Genomic DNA, 17,227 nt, shown 5'->3' on the forward strand with positions numbered 1-17,227 from the left:
CAGGTATTACCCTTGTGGCTTCTGAGTCACATCAGTGAAAAAGTTCTCTCGCACAAATGCGTTGCATCAGCTTAGCATTGTTAATATCTAAGGTGTATTGGGTGTGAGAGTACACGGTTAGGTCCTTTGATGTGTTTTCATAAGAAATACAGTCTGTCCCAATGCTATGTGTCACACATCTGGCAATGCCATCCAGTTCTGAACATTGACACAGAGCCATGCTAGACTCCTTAGACAGGGGAATCAAACAAATCTGACAGATATTGTGAAGAAACTTGACAGATCGAGCAAAGAATTCATAAGTGACAATATTGAATTTGTGGATGAGGAGTTATGTAGACTGCAGACTATGAATCTGCTATCAGAACAGTCAGTCAGCTGCATGACTCACAGTGATGAGATCACACTTTCTTGTGAAGGTCATTCACAGTCATGAGATTCTGCAGAGTTGGGCTACACATTTAAGAACACAGCAGCCCATGTGATAATCATAACTGGCCACAAATCATAAATCCAGTTGCTGACAATTACACACATGATTTTGCCCTGATCCATTCCTAAAGCACCTGTCATGCTTACAGTGCACCAGAGTCAAGGGTCAACTTACTATGCTTCCCTAATTAGTGATTCAACACAGAGGGTTACGACTTCATTGCATTTATGAAAAAGTTGGAGAAAAACGAGAACAATAATGGGAAGCAGAATAAGCTGAACATAAAGTGGCAGATGAAAAATGACAACAGCAATGGAGAGCAGATTTAGCCAAATGTAAAGTGGCATATGAAAAACTTGGAGCTCAATTGCGTAAGATTAATGAGGAATTGTGTCAGCAAAATTTTGGCAACCATGTGGTGGTGACTACGAAGTTAGATTCACTGCATGAAGGCGTCTCTGAAGTCAAACAAATGGCTATATCTGCCAAGAGAGAAACCCGTTTAACACTATCAGATGGTACAGTAGCTTAGGAAACATCAATCATATCACTCAAATGAGCAAAATATGCTGCTTGGACTGTCATAAAAGGGATCCAGTTTTGGCCAAAGGCATAAGGACGCTTTTAATATCATATTTCCTGAGGATTCTTGAAATTTTCGAAGAAATACTTCCCACGAAGGGTAAAAAAGCAACAGATCTGGAAGTGTCCACCGTTGGTTCTCGTGGGGGTCCAAATTGAAAAGCACAAGTAATTTGGTGATCTGAATACCCATTCTGCCTGAAAACAACCTTGAGGTGACCCAACTCCTTTTTCAAGTTATCGGAATCCGAAACAGCATAAGCCCTCTTGACCAGTGTGCGTAAAACTACCAAGCGTTGATGTTGTGGATGACAACTTGTGGCATGGAGGTAGCGGTCTGTATGCGTAGGTTTTCGGTATACACTGTGGCCCAAAGTCCCATTTTCTTTCTTATATACTAAGACATCAAAAAAAGGTAATTTGCCATCATTTTCAATTTCCATCGTAAATTTGATTCGTGGACGAAGGCAATTAAAATGATCTAAAAATTGATGAAGAGATTCCATTCCATGTGGCCAAACGATGAAAATATCATCCACGTATCTCAACAAACATGTTGGTTTAAGAGAAGATGTCCTAAGTGCCATATGCTCAAAATCTTCCATAAAGAGATTGGCGACGATAGGGGAAAGAGGATTCCCCATAGCCACACCGTCAGTTTGTTCAAAAATTGCTTCATTAAATAAAAAATACGTCGATGTCAATACATGGTGGCACAGCTCACTAGTTTTATCATCCAAGAGCTGACCAATTAGTAATAAAGACTCCTCCAAAGGTACCAGAGTGAAAAGTGAAACAACATCAAAGCTCACTAGAAGATCAGATGTTCCAGGGCGTAGAGACGTCAGGCATTGAATAAAATCGGACAAGTTGGATAAGTGGTGTTCACACTTCCTAACATGTGAGCTCAGAACAGAAGCAAGATATTTAGCCAAATTATAAGTAGGGGCACCCAGATTACTAACGATCGGACGAAGAGGTGCCCCAGATTTATGTACCTTTGGTAGACCATACAACCTGGGTGGTGCTGCCGCCCCTGGATGAAATTTTATGATATCCACAGGCAAAGAGCTCTTCTTAATAAGAGAAATGGTCTTCTGCTTTATCCGGTCGGTAGGATCGCTCCATAGCTTGCTGTATGAAGAATCCTCCAACAAACAAGCCATTGTTGGCAGATAATCTTCACGAGTAAGAAGAACAGTGGCACTGCCTTTATCAGCAGGAAGAACTAAAATATCCTTATCTTCCCTCAGTGACCGAATGGCCTTCCTTTCACTAGAAGCAATGTTTTTCCATGGTGGTGGTGCTCGACGAAGATGATGAGACACTTCCTGTCTAATTTCTTCTGCCCGATCTTCGGGAAAACAGGCGATGGCCTGCTCCACAGCACTAATAATATCGACAGTAGGCAAATGTCTCAGTGTGGGAATGAAATTCAAGCCTTTCTCCAAAACCGACAAAGTGCCTTCGTCCAATGCCTTGTCGGTAAAATTAATAACAGTCCGGCGGCGACTGATGTCATCATCAAGTCGATGAAATTTAGAAGATTGTTTCTTCACAGTATTCTTCTGCGTAGACTCCGAATAGGCCCATGAGGCTTCGTCAACCCAATTCCAGGATGCAGGAGAGAGACATGAAGAAAGATCCAAATGTAAAAAATACAAATCATTGGATACTGAATCCAATTGTACGTGTAAAATGAATTCTCTCACGTATCAAAGCAAAACTAGCACGTTTCATGATTTTTTAGCCATGTCAGTATCAATAAAATGAGAAATTTTAGCAAATTTCGGAATGATACCTTCATCCCTGCATCTCAATAAGAACACCAGTGCACTCAGCAATTTTCCTTTCTTCTTGCGTAATTTATCAAATTTATTCACAAGAAGAACCATCTCCTCCCCGTAGAGGTTCTTGATGTGATATCATAGATTTTTCCGGTGTATCAAATACTGATGATTTTCACGGGTTTGCAGTCGGGTTCCATCATCCTGACGACAACACAGGAGAAACATTACATTGTCATATGCACATATTGAGAAATAGTTGAAGGACAAACCTGTCTTATAACTAAAACAAGTTTCCTACTCTGCCAAGCAAACAACATTGAATCAACACATAAGCAACAGTAGCTGCCTCATCCTGCTATCTGGAAAGCTGTACCACAACCATGACACAGGTACAACTTGCCCATCTCCCAGCAAATATCTTGCCAATCAACTTGTACCATTCACAATACCATCTCACTGTATCATAGTAAACATATGATATCACTGACATGAATATAGCATCAACAAACAAAGTAACTCCACAGTTGTGAAGTAGCTCACTACTGACAGAAAAACAAGGCAACCTTTCTTTACATCTCATGGAAAAATAAGTGTTCCAGGCTTAACACCATTAGCACACTGATTATTACACACTTAGTGAAGTGGTATGGTTCACTCAGATTTATGTGTGCCTTTGTGAAGAGATCTGTTCCCCTGACATTGTTCATAATATCATTTACCTTGACTATCTTCTTACAATCACAATTTTGCCAATTCTTGATGCAGTGGTCCAGTCCAACTGCAGTAGATCAAAAGCTGAGAGAGAGAGCTTGTATTTTCTAGCAGATAGTTACAAAATCATGTAGCCACTTTTTAAAGAACTCTCTTGCATTTAACATTTATCATAAACCATGATAACATCAAGTGAACATATCTCTTATAGACAATATGCTCATAGCCACTATAGACATGATAAATCATTGAATGACAGATAATAAGAAAGTAACAGATTACATAATATAGCTTCATTTCTTCTGGGGTTAGACTATTGTCGTCAGTCTCCTTCTCTGGAGTCCACAGCAAACCCAAAATGTGACTGCAATGTGTAAATGACTTCTTCATCACATGTAAAGACACTTGCTCATCATTGTGTCTTGTGGATTCACTGTGCTCACATGTTGCCCTTCATATCTGCACATAAATCCAAAAAAAAGTATGGATAGCAAGTCGTTCTTCCTACACAGCTAATTAAAATCAGGTTTTTCCATGAGTATCTTTCATCGGTGTAGCAGGAAGAAGTGAGAAAAGTTGGTATGTTAAATAATGATGTGTACCACTACATTAATGATGGGTGTTTCACTGTCAGGCAAGGTGAGGCACAGGGTGTTAGGTGTGAGGCTCTGCCGTGGCTGCCAGTAGCATCAGCATCTTTTAATTCTGTCTCTTCTTGGTCATTTCAATGTGACACTCTGGTCTTTGATTACCTTCCAATTTAAATCTTGCTTCAGGCAGATGAGAATCTGAGCATTAGTGTCTCAAGAAATACATGTTGGAAAATTGCATGAGGTGATAGGTTGAAGTACACTAGAAAATGAAATATATCCTGAACAAACTCCATCAGTTTTGTATTCACTACTAATCAGAATCAGAAGGTATATTGCCAGAAAGGCCATATCCATTCAAAAATCAACTGTCACAACAAAAAATATGGAATGGCCTGGTGGATTGACAAATATTCTGCAGCAGGTGGAGAAAGATATTGGCACTTAAAGACTATCAAAATATCTGTAACTTCGATATTTAATAGAAATACAAATAAGTAATTGCATGAAGTAAGACTGTTATCACAACTGTTAAGAAAGATGACTAGATCCAATTTTGCAAAGGCCTTAATTTAAAAAATCCTTAACAGAAGTTTGAAAAAGTATTAACAGTTCTGGAACAAATATTATACCACAGCTACTTGGAGCTGTGGCTGGATTGACAAATTCATGGACTCTGAAGGTCCAGTTTGTGTGAGAAGTAGGCCCTTACCTTAGTCTGCTGCTTATGACAACAATAACAATTCAAATGTACTACTTGTTCGCTCCACTTCAACATAACATCTGAAATGTGTCAAGAACATTCTAATAATTCTTCACTTGGTCTGCACCAAATGAATTATATAGCGTTTATTTTAATGCCAGACAATGCCTTACAATGTTCATATTTGTACACAATATTCTAATAAATGCTGACTGGTATAAAGACAGTTTGATATCTAATGTTGTTACCAAACAATTCGAAAATGTTCTTGAACAATTTGCTTGAAATTTTTATGCAAATACTCTAATAAAAGTTCAGATGAACTCAGGCCACATTGTTAGCAAAAATCTCAAAAAGTTCTTGACTAATTTAATTCAAATCCCAATTTACTTCAAATTTTTACATGATATTCTAATAAATATTCAGACAGACATAGGCAACATATTTCTCAATATATATAATACATAAATATAGATATACATAATACGAAAATGTTTCTATCTAGTTTGACATAGATAGACACAACTTTGGTAGGTACACTAAACCACAGGGAAATGAATGCACATTCCTACGAGCCCACAATAGACTGAGTTCATTAAGTGAATGAAGCACTAACAAGTCTGAAACATAGTGAAGTTGGCATAGCAATATAGCAGTTCCAAATCAGTACCCACTCGAGGCAGGAATCAAACTAAGTCAACTAGGCTGTGAAGTAGTGTGATACAAACAGCTTCAAAGTACAGCAGGGAGTGACCGCACCATGAGACTGGGACATAGGCTCAGCGGCAAACATTCGCCAGCAGGTGGTGACACATGCATATCTCGGTGCTGGCTCCCCTTATGATGGTACAAATACACTGAAGTGTCAAAGAAACTGATATAGTCATGCACATTCAAATACAAAGATCTGTAAACAGGCAGAATATGGTGCTGCCAGTCTGCAGTGTCTATATAAGACAATAAGTGTCTGGCATAGTTCTTAGATCAGTTACTGCTGCTACAATGTCAGGTTATCAAGATTTAAGTGAGCGATGGGACACAGCATCTCCGAGGTAGTGATGAAGTGGGGATTTTCCCATACGACCATTTCATGAGTGTACCGTGAAAATCCAGAATCTGGTAAAACTTCAAATGTCTGACATTTCTGCGACTGGAAAAAGATTCCGCAAGAACGGGACCAATGATGACTTAAGAGAATCATTCAATGTGACAGAAGTGCAATCCTCCTGCAAATTACTGCAGATTTCAATGCTGGGCCATCAACAAGAGTCAGCATGTGAACCATTCAACGATCATCACCATCAATATGGGCTTTCAGAGCTGAAGGCCCACTTGTGTACCCTTGACGACTGCATGACACACAGCTTTATGCCTTGCCTAGGCCCGTCGACACTGACATTGGACTGTTGATGACTGGAAACATGTTGCCTGGTCGAACGAGTCTCATTTTAAATTGTATTGAGCTGATTGACATGTAAGTGTACAGGGACAACCTCGTGCATCCAGGAACACTGCATGTCAGCAGGGGACTGTTCAAGCTGGTGGAGGCTCTGTAATGGTGTGGGGTGTGTGCAGTTGGAGTGATATGGGACCCCTGATAATTGTAGATGTGACTCTGAAAGGTGCCACATATGGAAGCATCCTGTCTGATCAGCTGCATTCACTCATGTCCATTTTGCATTCCAACAGACTTGAGCAATTGCAGCAGGACGATGCAACACCCCACTTGTCCAGAATTGCTACAGAGTGGCGCAAGGAACACTCTTAAGAGTTTAAACACTTCCACTGACCACCAAACTCCCAGGACATGCACATTATAGAGCATATCTGGGGTGCCATACAATGTGCTGTTCAGAAGAGATCTCCACCCCTTCATACTCTTATGAAATTATGGACAGCCCTGCAGGATTCATGGTGTCAGTACCTACAGCACTACTTCTGACATTAGTCAAGTCCATGCCACGTCGTGTTGCAGCACCTCTCTCTCTCTCTCTCTCTCTCTCTCTCTCTCTCTGTGTGTGTCTGTGTCTGTGTGTGTGTGTGTGTGTGTGTGTGTGTGTGTGTGTTTTTAAACAACAATGTGTGCAGATATTCTGTTAAAAGTGAATGCGAGAAAGAAAATGCTGTTCTGTGAAGATTTACTGTTTTGTTTTCTTCTCTTGCAGTCAGTTTTAACTATGACAGCAGCACATGTAAAACATTAGACAAATTGTTTCTCCCATATGTATTTTTTCTCATTATATATAACTTTAAACAAAAATTGTACACATGACTATGAGCCATTTTGCTCTCATCCTTGGACTCAGTTTTAACAGGAATATGTAAAATTATAATTATGGTTTAGTGGCTTATGATTAGAATACTACTACAGAATCTGAATCATCCAATACATTGTAATCCTACCCACTTGCAGGTTAAAACTATGTGAAGTACTACTCTCAACAGGTCCAGCAGCAGGATTTACTCATTTACATTAATCAAGGTTTTGTTGCCTATAATAACAAACAAGACTCAAGGCCATTGAGAGGGAGGAAGAGGAAATGGACAGAGACAGGGGTGTGGGAATTTACATAGAGAGCAGGAAGGAAGAGAGAGTCAGAGAGAGGAGGAGGATGAGAAGGAGATCAGGAGACATATCCAATTGCCATACATATTTTGCAGTTGTGGAACACTGCCAGGTTTGCAAGTACTGCCGTATGAAGACACGTCATCATTTAATGTTGTTACCAATAATCTTGAAAAGAACTTAACTTACTTACTGTGAATTTTTACACAATATTGTAATGAACATTCTGACAGACATAGGCTACATATTTTTTGATGTATGGAATATTCAACTATATATGTAATACGGAAAGGGGAAATGTTGTTTACAAAAATCTCAAAAAGTTCTGGAGCAATTCCTTCAAATTTTTACATGATACTCTAATGAACATTTGGAAGGATGTAGGCTACATATTTTTAACAAGTATAATATATAAATATACATATGTAATATATGAAGGAGAAAGTTGTTATCAAAAATCTCAAGAAGTTATTGACTGGCTTATTTCAAATTTTTAACAATACTCTAATGAATATTTGGATAGACACAGGTTACATATTTTTGCAATATGTATGATATATAAATATATATTTAATATATAAAAGGGAAAGTACTTTACCAAGTTAATTCAAATTTTTGTTTGATACTTTAATTGGACCAACATAGGCTACATATTTCAATATGTATAATACACAAATATATATGTAATATGTAATTCTTACCAAAAATCTCGAAAAGTTCTTGACCAAGATTCTTCAAGTTGTTTACACAATTCTCTAATGAACTTTCAGACATGTAGACCATATATTATTTTAGTATATACTGTATAAATATGTATGTAATATGTACAGGGAAAAGTTGTTCCCAAAAACTCAAAGAGTTCTTGACTTATATAAACGGAAAACATTCTTACCAAAAATCTCAAAGTTCTTGGCCAGTTTTTTTTAAATTTTTACTCAATACTGTAATGGACATTTGGAGAGACAAAGACTGTAAATTTTTTTAGTGGTTATGATGTATAAATACATGTGTAATTTATAAAGGGGAAATGTTGTTTCCAGAAATCTCTAAAAGTTCTTGACTGACTTGCTTCAAATTTTTACACACAACTGTAATGAACATTCAGATGGACATATGTTATACACGTTTTAGTATACAGGGTGTTACAAAAAGGTACGACCAAACTTTCAGGAAACATTCCTCACACACAAAGAAAGAAAATATGTTATGTGGACATGTATCCGGAAACGCTTACTTTCCATGTTAGAGCTCATTTTATTACTTCTCTTCAAATCACATTAATCATGGAATGGAAAGAGACAGCAACAGAATGTACCAGCATGACTTCAAACACTTTGTTACAGGAAATGTTCAAAATGTCCTCCGTTAGCGAGGATACGTGCATCCACCCTCTGTCGCATGGAATCCCTGATGCGCTGATGCAGTCCTGGAGAATGGCGTATTGTATCACAGCCATCCACAATATGAGCACGAAGAGTCTCTACATTTGGTACCGGGGTTGCATAGACAAGAGCTTTCAAATGCCCCCATAAATGAAAGTCAAGACAGTTGAGGTCAGGAGAGCATGGAGGCCATGAAATTGGTCCGCCTCTACCAATCCATCGGTCACCGAATTTGTTGTTGAGAAGCGTACGAACACTTCGACTGAAATGTGCAGGAGCTCCATCGTGCATGAACCACATGTTGTGTCGTACTTGTAAAGGCACATGTTCTAGCAGCACAGGTAGAGTATCCCGTATGAAACCATGATAACGTGCTCCATTGAGCGTAGGTGGACGAAACTAAAATGAGCTCTAACATGGAAATTAAGTGTTTCCGGACACTTGTCCACACAACATCTTTTCTTTATTTGTGTGTGAAGAATGTTTCCTGAACATTTGGCCGTACCTTTTTGTAATACCCTGTATATAGTACATAAATACATCTGTGATATATAAAGGGGAAATGTTTTTAGCACAACACTCAAAATGTTTTCAAAAAATTTACTTCAAATTCTTACATGATAGCCGTCCGCGGTGGCCGAGCGGTTCTAGGCACTTCAGTCTGGTACCGCGCGACTGCTACGGTCGCAGGTTCGAATCCTGCCTCGGGCATGGATGGGTGTGATGTCCTTAGGTTAGTTAGGTTTAAGTAGTTCTGAGTTCTAGGGGACTGATGACCCCAGATGTTAAGTCCCATAGTGCTCAGAGCCATTTTTTTCTTCATGTACATTACATTTACATGAATGTAAATTTGAACAGATATAGGCTAATTCATCTCTTTGTCTCCCTCTAAAATTTTTACTCCAAATCTTCTCTCTAACACTTTATTGTTGACCACTTGATGTCTCAGAATGTGTCATATCAACTGTTCCCTTCTTTTAGTCCAGTTGTGCCACAAATTTCTTTTCTCCCTAAATTCTATTCAGTACCTTGTCATTAGTTATGTGATCTACCCACCTAATCTTCAACATTGTTCTGTAACACCACATTTCAAAAGTTTCTATTCTTTTCTTGTCTAAACTGTAGATTGGCCATTTTACACTTCCATACAAGGCTACACTCCATACCAATACTTTCAAAAAAGATTTCCTAACACTTAAATCTATATTTGATGTTAACAAATTTCTTTCCTTCAGAAATATTTTCTTGCCATGGTCAGTTTACATTTTATAATCTCTCTACTTCAGCCATTATCGTAATTCTGCTGCTCAAATAACATAACTCATTTACTACTTTAAGTATCTTGTTTTGTAATCTAATTACCTCAACATCACCTGATTTAATTCAACTACATTCCATTATCCTTGTTTGCTTTTGTTGATATTCATTTCATATCCTCCTTTCAAGACACTGTCCATTCTATTCAACGTATCTTCCAAGTCCTTTATTGTCTCTGACAGATTATAATGCAGTCAGCGAACCACAAAATTTTGATTTCTTCTCTTTGAACTACAATTCCTAATGCAGATTTTTTTTAGGTTTCCTTTACTGCTTCCTCAATGAACAGATTGTAAAACATCAGGGATAGGTCACAACCCTGTCTCACTCCCTTCTCAACCACTGCTTCCCTTTCATACCCCTTGACTCTAAATAGCTGCCAGCCAGTTTCTGTACAAGTTTTAAATAGGCTTTTGATCCCTCTGTTTTGCCCCTGCTACCTTTAGAATTTCAAAGAGAATATTCCAATCAACATTGTGAAAAGCTTTCTCTAATTCTACAAATAGTACAAATATAGGTTTGCCTTTCCTCAAGCTATCTTCTAAGATAAATCGTAGAGTCAGTATTGCCTCGCATGTTCCCACATTTTTTATGGAATCCAAGCGGATCTTCCACAAGATTGGCCAATACCAGTTTTTCCATTCTTCCATAAAGAGTTCATGTCAGTATTTTGCTTACATGCATAATTTATGAAGGGGACATATTGTTAGCAACAATATCAAAAAGTTCTTGACTGATTCACTTCAACTTTTTACTCAACGCTCCAATAAACATTTAGACAGATGTAGGCTATATATATATTCCTAAATGACAATGTATAGGTTTCCTGTTACGTCTAATTGAGAGATAGAAAATGCTGCACTATGCTGTGAAAATATGTGATTTCTATTTCTTTCTCACATTGTTTCAGCTGTAGGAGAGTATGTAAACCATTAGACAAACTGTTGCCCAATCTATATTCTTTCTCCTTGTATATTTTTTTCAAACAAAAATTGTATACACAGCAATGTGATGTTTTGTTTTCTTCCTTGCTCGCAGTTTTATGGAAAATGAGGAAGTTGTATTTATGAGTTATCGGCCTATGATTAGATTACTACCATGGAACTTGAATTGTCGAAAACTTTGTAATCTTACCTATTCACAGATAAAAACTATACGAAGTACTGTCATTGAAACTACTGTCCTCACAGACCCAGCAGCATGAGAGGTCTCTCATATCCCATAAACCATAGATTGCAACCAATTTATCCATTTATGTCCCCAACTTCAATTCCCAATCAAGTTTTCATTGGCTATAACAACAAAGAAGGCTCAATATCAACAATTATGAAAAAGATAGATTGCTGCTCACTGTAAATATGGCACAGTGAGTTGCAAACAGGCACAATGAAAAGACTCGTGCACAGTGAGTTTTCATCCAAAGCCTTCTTCAGAAAATGTGCCAGAGATAGTGGCCAGTATGTTTGATTGTGTGTGTGTTTTTCTTTCTTTGCTGAAGAAGGCTTTGGTTGAAAGGTCAGTATGAGGGGGTAGAAAAGTGGCCAGAGATGGATGTGGGGAGTGGACATTGAGAGGGGGAAGGAGGTGATGGACAGAGAGAGGGGGAGAAGGATGAGATAAGCAAAGAGAAGGAAGAGGAGGAGATGGACAAAGATAGAGGGGGAGATGGAGATCAAGACATATATCCAATTCCCAAACATATTTAGCAATTACAAAGCATTGCCTGATTCACTAGTTTTTCATTTCTATCCTGAAATTTCTGATTTTCCTTGTGTTTCCAGTTACTTCAATACTCTTTTACCTATAAATGCTGAAATGATTACCACTGATGTACCATTCTAGAGATGGGCAAAACTGTTCTTTACAGAAATCGGATCAGAACTGGTCATTCACTGGAATGAACTAGTTCTTTTTCATGTCTCACCACTGTAAGTAAAAGGGAGGCACATTGCCTTTTTCATTCAGATCACTAAACCTATATTTTTATCTGGTTTGGTCCTATTTTTAAAGAACTTATAAAGAGGAGTAATAATTTTGTGAGGGGACTGATGACCACAGATGTTAAGTCCCATAGTGCTCAGAGCCATTTGAATAATTTTGTGTTAAGTCCCTATTAATTTCAGGATATAAATGTTTTAAATATCATTTCCTGTAATAATTATAAATATTACAACAAAATCTTAAATATTCTTCATCAAGCAAAAAATTTTTTTAGAATGAAGACTGATTCATGTTTTATTCTGATATATTTACTGGAAAAAATACAATATAAAAATTATAACATTCATTCATTTCCATGTCGTCAGCATTTCCAAAAAATATCAGCTGTTATAGTTCAGTCATTTCCTTCATAAACATCTTGTATTATGCATGGGTTGTACAGGATGGAGCATACAAGTAGGTTGCTTGGATCTTCTTCAGCCCCGCAGTCACAAGAGGTGTCTGTGCTCACTTCAAGGATTCCCCATTTCTTCAGGTTGGTCTTGCATCAGGGAATGCCCACTCTTAGGTGGTTGAGGGACCTCCATACAGGGTATTGTAAGTTTTCGCCAGGAGCTAGTTCTTGTTTCGGTGATACGTTTATGGGCAGTGAGCTCTTACATGTTGCAAGACGAATTCCCCCTGGTGCTCCCTCCAGTGGCACAGTCCTAGCAAGGAAGCTCTTGCGGGATTTATGGCAACATCTTGCTGCCTGATGACCATACAGAGGATGTCAGCGATCATTCTCCTGCTTTGTTCTCTCATTATTTGCAGCAGTGGTGCACTGGCGTTGGCTTCAAACATCCTGAGATGATCCTTGCAGTATCGTTGACTGCAATATCGACTTGCTTAGTGTGAGCTAAAGTGTTCCACACAGGAGCAGCATACTCAACAGCTGACACACAAAGTGCAACTGCAGAAGTTCTTAGGAGGTGTGGGTGGGCTCCCTAGCTACTGCCAATCATCTTCTTAAGTATCCCATTGTGAGCAATGACTTTCTGTTTCACATTTAAACATCGCTGCCTGTACTTTACAGACCTGTCCAGTGTAACACCTAGGTAGACTGGGGTTGGGCAATGTTTCAGTTGTTCTCCTCACCATGTGACGTCCAGCTTTTGCTGCATATGGTACCGCGCGCTGCGGAATTTAAATCGGCGCGAGACGTCATGGACGTCGAAGACCCATAGCGGTCTCTGCACCATCGCGCTGTAAGCTGTGGTGGTGCACACCTCCTGGCCCGCTTTTAGTGTGAGGATGCCACAATTGAAAACGTGGTCCCAGCGGCCAATAGCGGCGCCCCTGATAGGTACTTAAGTGCCGACCTCTCGCTCAGCCAGTCAGTCTAATCTCGCTTACGTCGGTTTACACCTCGCTTTGCGCTAGACTGCTTACTTCCTGGTTCGTGTACGAGTGGACGTGTTTGTTTCCTTGTTGTTCGGTCTTGTTGTATTCATTCTGTCCTTTGTTGGTCGTGTCCGTCCTCTTCTGTTGTGTTGTTGTTCACGGGTCTCTCCGCGGGTCCCGCCGCGCTTTCCGTAATTGCTACCCCATGGCCATCCTGGTGGAAGTTACAACATTTTGGCAACGAGGATGGGATTGAAAGACAGTAGCATAGAAATCCAGAAATTGGATGTTGTAGCATTGTTTATCAAAAACGTTTTGTCTTCACACCTATCTCTTTGGGGCAAAGTTCACCCTCCTGACGGACCATAAACCTTTGGTTACACTTTTTGGATCCCACTCTCACCTTCCTGAGCGGATGGCTCAACGTCTCCAGCGCTGGGCATTGTTTTTATGTAATTACGCTTACACCATCCGGTATAAGCCTACCACCCACCATGCTAATGCAGACACTTTGTCGCGTCTCCCAGCAGGCCCCGATCCTGCCTTTGACCAACAGGAGGTCCTCTTCTTTCACATTGATTCCGCCCACCAGGATGCGCTGGACGGTCTTCTTCTTATGGCTGCTGACGTTGCTGCGGTGACCCGCCACAACCCTGTCTTGTGGCAGGTTCTCAACTACGTGGTCCATGGGTGGCCGTCCTATGTTACTCGTCGGATGCAGTACGATTCAGCCCCTGGTGCCACCTGTCCCACAGGCTGTCTGTGGTCGATGATGTCCTTCTGTTGGCCATGGAGTCAGATGCCCACTGGGTGGTCATCCCTCCGGAATTGCGGCTTTGGGTGCTCAGTTTGTTACACCACGGGCACTGCGGTATGTCCCGTATGAAAGTTTTGGCTCGCCGGCATGTGTATTGGCCCGGCATCGATGGCGATATTGAACACCTGGTCCGTGGGTGTACTGTCTGTGCACGTCACCAGGCAAGCCCACCTCAGTCATTTGCACCCTGGCCTGTGCCTCACCGGCCCGGGGATCGCATCCATATCGATTTTGGGGGCACGTTTTTGGGGTCCATGTGGTTACTCATCATTGATGCCTACTCCAAATACCCATATGTTGTCCGAATGGCATCCACCACCACAGAAGCTACCCTCACAGTCCCTGCTTGATGCCGTCCTCCTCTCGCCCCCACTCCCGGCCCTCACAGCGGTATGCCCCTGGCATGGCCGTGTGGGCCCACGAGTATGGGTGCAAAGCAGGTTGGACACCCGCCACGGTCGGCCCATGGGCGGCGTGTGACGTCGGTGCAGACGTCGAAAGGGTTGGAGCACCACCATTATGCTGCCACGGGACTCGCGCCACCGCCTCTGCCCCTACCTCTTTGGGCATGGATGTGGTCCTCGAGTCACCGCCCCAGCTCCCGGTTGCCATCTTCCCACGGGGCCTGCCGCCGGCCCTCTCCGCCTCCGGATGGATCGGCGGCTCCCACCCCCACCCTGGACTCTGGATCGGCTGCCATGGATACCTCAGGTGTCCCTTCCTCCCCACCATTAGCAGTTGATACGCCCAGTTCCTCTTCCCACTGCCGCCCACCTCGGCAACGTCCGGGGCATTTCCACCCCTATGCGCAAGTTTCAGGAGGGAGGGATCTGGTACCGCACGCCGCAGAATTTGAATCGGCGCCAGACGTCATGGACGTCGAAGACCCATAGTGGTCTCTGCACCATCGCGCCATAAGATGTGGCGGCGCGTGCCTCCTGGCCCGCTTTTCGTGTGAGGGTGCCGCAGTTGAACAAGTAGTCCCAGCGGCCAATAGCGGCGGCGCCCCCGATAGCGTACTTAAGCGCCGGCCTCTTGCTCAGCCAGTCAGTCTGATCTCGCTTACGTTGGTTTACACCTCGCTTTGCGCTAGACTGCTTACTTCCTGGTTCGTGTACGAGTGGACATGTTTGTTTCCTTGTGACTCTGTTGTTCGGTCTCGTTGTATTTGTTCTGTCCTTCGTTGGTTGTGTCCATCCTCTTCCACGGGTCCCGCCGCGCTTTCCATAATTGCTACCCCGAGGCTGTCCTGGTCGAAGTTACAACACTGCGCTTCCCTGTTTCATAAGTGGAAGGCACTCACTTGAGTTTTACTGGTATTGGGCTTCAGATGGTTGGCATCAAAGTACAGAGAGTTCATCCAATGCTAGAGACAGTTTTCCCTTTTCCCTCTACTCCTGCAAAGGTTGGCCGCCAAACAGCTACTGCTGTGACATCAGCACAAATAAAGAGCCTAGTACTCGCTGCTTTGGCTGATCATTTGTGCAGATATTTTACAGCGCTGGAGCAAGCACACTGCCTTGGGGGAGACTGTTCTTCCACATTCACCATCTACTCCACTTACCCTGTAATGAAACTTGGAATCTTCTGTTCTGAAGGAAGGTGCTAATGAAGAATATTAGTTGGTAGTCCTTAGTAAGATCATACACTTTCTTTAATAGTTTCCTGTAATTAAAGCATATCTGCAGCCATCATTTACAGTCAGTGTTACCATATATGTATCCAAAAAGGAAAAATTAATTAACATTGTCATTAGAAGTAAAATCTGACCCACTTTACTCCATGTGAGTCTGTTTCTCTTCTCAGCGGATATTTGTGCTGCTTTTGAAAATATTCGTTCACAGGGCACTAATGTTGCTGTGATATATAACACTTTTAGAACCAATTGATTCAGTGTTGGCCACTGCAATTTTCTTGTTTCCCACCAGTTTAAGGGCTCACTGTTTCTAAGCAAATATCCCTCTGCTAAATCTTTGTCCAATTCAACAATTGCTGCAGTTTCTACATAGTGACTTCCTGAAATATTTTGTGAGCTCAAAATCCTTGCTGTTTGTATCGGAGGTCCAGTAACGTTGCCTGACCAATCAATTTGTTCCTGGAGATAACCCTTTAAGGAAATTATAAACCAACGACTCTATTTCTTCAGGACATTCTTTATTTTTGTCTTTAAAAGATTTCAATTGCCATCCCATTAAACTAGGCAAGATTTTTCAATGTGAGACTATTTTCTCTGAGGACACCTCTTTGGTTAGCTCACTGAAAACTTTCAAAATCTGTAAAGCCTGTTGCATTGTCTCCCAGTCTGTATCTTTTAAGTTTAAGGTGAGTGATTTTCCATCTAAAATAACGAGGCAAGAAATTATGGGATCTTTATTTAAAGTAAATCTTTGCAACATTTCATAAGCAGAGTTACATCTGGTTGGGACACCTTGTTGCAGTTTCAGTCAGTCAGGTTTGCTTAAGCAAAGGGTCTCTCCTCAAAAAACATAATTCTTTTGACTTGGTCAATGGTTTTCTGTATGGACTTCTGAGTTGCATGTTGCACAAGGAGTTTTAGACAATGTGCAAAGTGTGGGATATGTGGAAGTTTGAGAAACACGGCAGTTAATTTCATATTTGATGCATCGTCTGTTATTATGGAGGTGATTTTAAGATCGATATTGTATTTGTCAATAACAGACTTTACCCAGTTTGAGATGCTTTCTGCAGTGTGTCTGTCTTCTAATTGTGAGCACTATAAGAGGTATGACTTTAGTTCCCTCTTCTCATCTAAGAAATGTGATTGAGAGGTTGATTGAGAGGGGTTATGTGACCAAACGACGAGGTCATCAGTCCTGCGATTTCGAAGTTACTCACAGAAGAAAGAAGGTCCGCTAAAAGTGGACGGATCCAGTCAGGAGAGTCAAATTATAAAATAATGAAGATCAAACATACACAGTAAAAGACATAAAAGGTGAGACCAAATCTAAAAACTGGAGAACAAAGGGGGCGGTCTTTCCATGGGGGGAGTGG

Source organism: Schistocerca serialis, chromosome 1 (genome assembly GCF_023864345.2).
Source record: "Schistocerca serialis cubense isolate TAMUIC-IGC-003099 chromosome 1, iqSchSeri2.2, whole genome shotgun sequence".
Taxonomy (NCBI): domain Eukaryota; kingdom Metazoa; phylum Arthropoda; class Insecta; order Orthoptera; family Acrididae; genus Schistocerca; species Schistocerca serialis.